General features: G+C 49.7%; 1 non-coding gene across 1 annotated transcript; it reads right to left on the bottom strand.

The window, feature by feature from the left end:
• Positions 1-613: 613 nt before the first annotated feature.
• Positions 614-685, bottom strand: trnaa-ugc (transfer RNA alanine (anticodon UGC)). The gene has a single exon. It is a non-coding gene; the product is annotated as a tRNA-Ala (tRNA).
• Between the last annotated feature and the right edge of the window lie 3330 nt (positions 686-4015).

Raw genomic sequence — 4015 nt, 5'->3', positions numbered from 1 at the left:
TAGAATGGGAGGTTCAGATAATATATCTTACTCCTTTATATGTTAACTGTCACTATTGTAATCCCGATCTCTCTGTATCAGGTGTATAACTACTATGGTTATGTTTATTAATTTCAAATTAAATCAAAAGATTGAAAAAGAAAGAACGGGACTGATTCTGCCGCCTGTCTCTTCAATTCACTCGCCTCCGTCTCTCCAAATGACAGTTCAATCTCCTTATCTGCACAACCTGTTGTCCGCTCAGACCCTGGACCTGCGCCGAAAAGAGCGAGTTTCTGACTCTCCTCCATGGGGCGGTTCAGTAACAGGCCGGCGGGTGGTTATCCCACTCCTTACTCGAGCCCGGAGCTTCACTCCGGCAGAAAGCCACCGTTCATCATTCTCCGGGATACTTTCTCCTCGCTTCGAGTCCTTGTCAGTGAGGCTCAGATCCCGAAACTTAATCAATAAAAGCATGACACTGACCAAAGAGGGGGATGTCTGGGAGATTGCCGAAAGATTGACAGTGATTTATCCCTATTAGACGTCACTTTCCCAGCTCTCTGGGGCTCGGGACAGCATCGCGTTTCTCCAGGAATTTCCACGCATTGTTCAAAATTCAATATCAGCAGCGTGGAGATGCCGGGGATTGAACCCGAGACCTCATACGTGCAAAGCATGCGCTTTCCCACTGAGCTACATCCCCGATACAAGTAACCGCTTTTGACAGAGAAGAGACTGCACATGCTGGAATCTGCAACAACAAACAATCTGCAGGAGGAACTTAACGGCCGAGCGGCATCTGTGGGGGGAGAGGAATTGTCGCCGTTTAAGGTGGAAACCCTGCATCAGGACTGACGTTGGGACTTGATGCAGGGATTGGACTGAAAACGTCGACAATTCCTTCCCCACACAGGCGCTGCTCGACCCGCTGAGTTCCTGCAGCAGATTGTTTGCTGTGGTAGCTTCAGAAGCAAGATTGTCCCTAGCCCCTCCCCGCCCCCGCGGCGTCCCCAATGTTTCTCCCGGTCGGCATCAATCATTGCGATTTAAACATAAATGATAGCAACTGGATCAGGCCATTCGGCACCTCGTGTCTGGGCTCCCGTTCAGTAAATTCATGGTTGATCATCCAAATTCACTTCCCTGTTCCATCTTTTCACATCCCTCTGGACAACGTCAGAAACTATTCAGAGTCGCATGAATGGTCAAAGCCCAGAAAACAAAGCACAACATTAGACCCAATAAATTCCAGGGACGTTGTTTTATGAAACTCGCGCAACCCGGTGAATTAGAGGCATAACATCCGGACTCCCGGGCTTGAGACCCCGCAGGGAGGGCTCCCACTGAGCCCAGTGAGGCAGCAGCAGGGTGCGCCCGCCTCCTGACACAGCAGTGTTACTCAGCTGACAATGACACGCACAGCAAACGCTGCCGGATCGCCAGTGTCCCTGTGTGGGCTCGATCCACCAACCTTTCAGTTAACAGCCGAACGCGCGGACCGATTGCACCACAGAGACACCCTGAAGGAAGCGGGAACAAATGGGCCGCTCCCGGGTTGGGAGACGATGACCAAGGATCGGTGCTGGGACCCGGCTTTTCACAATCTGCGTGAATGGTTTTCATCAGGGAATCACGGACAATAAAATACAAAAACAATAGTGGAACCCTCAGCGAGTCGGACATCATCTGTGGAGAGAGAAACAGGATAAACGTTTCAGTTCGGAAAGTGAAGGATCTTCAACATAAAACGTTACCTTTGTTCCTCTTTTCACAGATGTTGCCTGTTCAGCATTTTCCGTTCTTGCTTCAGATTCACAGCAGCTGCTGTTTCTTTGACTTTCACGGACCATATACCCAGGTTTGCTGATGACACAGAACTGGGTGCCAGTGTGTGTTGTGAAGAGGATGCGGAAAGGATTCAGTGGGGCCGCGAACGGCGAAGGGAACGGGTGAAGACACGGCGGGTGGAATGGAATGTGGAACATGGTGGCTTGGAAAATGGATTTTATTTTATGGCGAGTGATTGAACGGTGTTGGTGTCCCGAGGAACCCGAGTGTCCTTGGACACAAAACACTGAACATTGACATGCAGGGTCGGTGAGGAAGTGGGAAGGCAAACAGTACGTTGATCTTTATTGCATGGGGTTTGGGTCTCGGAGCTAGCACGTCTCACTGGAATTATACAGGGCCCCGGGGAGACGGCACCTGTAATATACGGATGTGGGCATCTGTAACAGGAGTCGGCCACTTGGTTACTCGGGTCTGCTCCGCCATTTAGTGAGGTCACGGTTAATCTGATTGGATGCTGAACTGCACATTCCCGCCTCTCCCGGTGACTCCTTGCTGATTGACCATGTATCCATGTCGGCCTTTAAAAGTGTTCACATTTCTGCTTCCACCACCCTCTGAGATGGGTAGATCCAAAGACTCCCGGCCCCCTGTACACAGGTCCGGCCCCTGCCTGTGGGAGGATACAGCTGTGACCAAGGGAGTGCAGCAAAGATTCACCGGGTCTGTCCTGTGAGGAAAGCAGCAGCGTGGGCCGAATTCTCCGGAGCAGAGTGAATGAGAGGTGCTCCTCACACAGTCTGGGCCCACAGGTTCTGGTCCGGAGCAAATGGTCGAGTTTTATATCGAAGAGTAAGTGAAAATAGACCATATGGTGGATAGATAAAGTAAAAATACATGCTGACATAGTGAGTAGTCAGGCGGCGTCCGTGGGAAGAGAAACGGTGTTAGCGTTTCAGGTCAAATCCTGCCCTGCATCTGCTGTCCCATTTTCAGTTCTGTTGCGGGACGTTTGATCTGAAATGGTCGCTCTCTTTCTCTTCCCACTGATGTATCCTGACGTGATCGGTATTTTCTGCATGTTCTGCTTTGGTTTTACAACTTAGGAGCAGGCTATTTGGCCCATCTTGTCCATGTCGGCTGCAGATAATCCGTTGCCTTTCATCAGTAACCAGGACCACTGTACCCGAGAGGATTTCCAAGGACATGTGGTCTGCAGTGGAATTGGCACGGTAAAATGCTCCTCATGTGTCGGTGAGTGGTAGAATATGGGGAAGCGGTTGCTGGGAATGTGGGGAGAATGAAATGGGATCGGTGTCAATGGGTGATTGAAGTGTGGACCCAGGGTGCCGAAGGGTCTGTTTCTGCGCTCCGTGAGTCTGTGACCATGGGTATATTACACAACAGCTGAGATTGTAGTGACGGAGGAAGAGATTCATGTGGATATTTCCAGATCTGAGGCATTCTAGCTATGGGAAAGAATTGAAATAGTGGGTTTATTTGTTCTCTGACACAGACGAAGCTGCAGGGAGATGTAATGGCGGTTTTTCAACATTTATACAACAGTTTAATCCTGTTCATGGAAGTTAATTCAATGATTTCAATTGCACGTTGCAAATGACGCCAGATACGTGAAATGTCTTTGAGTGAAGAGCAAGGAGAAGGTGGGTCTCAGGGTCAGGTACAGGAAGAGAAAGCGGGAGAGCTAAGGAGTGAGAGGGAGAGAGGGAAGATAAAAGGCAGTCATGGAGAGAGGGAGAGGGAGAGGCAGACCGATGGACGGCGGGCAGACAGACAGGAGGACAGACAGACAGGCAACGAGAGAGAGACAGACAGACAGAGAAGGAGAAGGCAGAAAGGACGATATAAAGGAGCAGCAGAAGGTAAATAAATTCTAAAATACTGGAGCCACTCAACAGCTCAGGCAGCATGTCCAGAAAGGTAAACAGGGATAAGCATCAGGGCGGACACTCTGCGTCAGAACCAGGAAGCAGAAGTAACCAGCTGGCGTCAGGATAAGAGGTGAGTGGGAGAAAGGTGTATGAGGTAAATGGGATATCTCTGGCAGGGTGAGGCAGGGGGTGACTTCGGGATCAGCTACAAACAGCTGGTTTAAAGATCTGTTCACAGTTGGAATTGTAATTATAATTGGTTTATTTTCGTCACGCGGAGAAAGAGACAGTGAAAATATTGCTCTGCTTGCCATCCATACAGATAATTGCAAAACATTAGTACATTTCGGTAG

Source organism: Pristis pectinata, chromosome 42, assembly GCF_009764475.1.
Source record: "Pristis pectinata isolate sPriPec2 chromosome 42, sPriPec2.1.pri, whole genome shotgun sequence".
Classification (NCBI taxonomy): Eukaryota; Metazoa; Chordata; class Chondrichthyes; order Rhinopristiformes; family Pristidae; genus Pristis; species Pristis pectinata.
The sequence above is the reverse complement of the archived record's forward strand: the minus strand, read 5'-3'. Positions and strand labels throughout refer to the sequence as shown.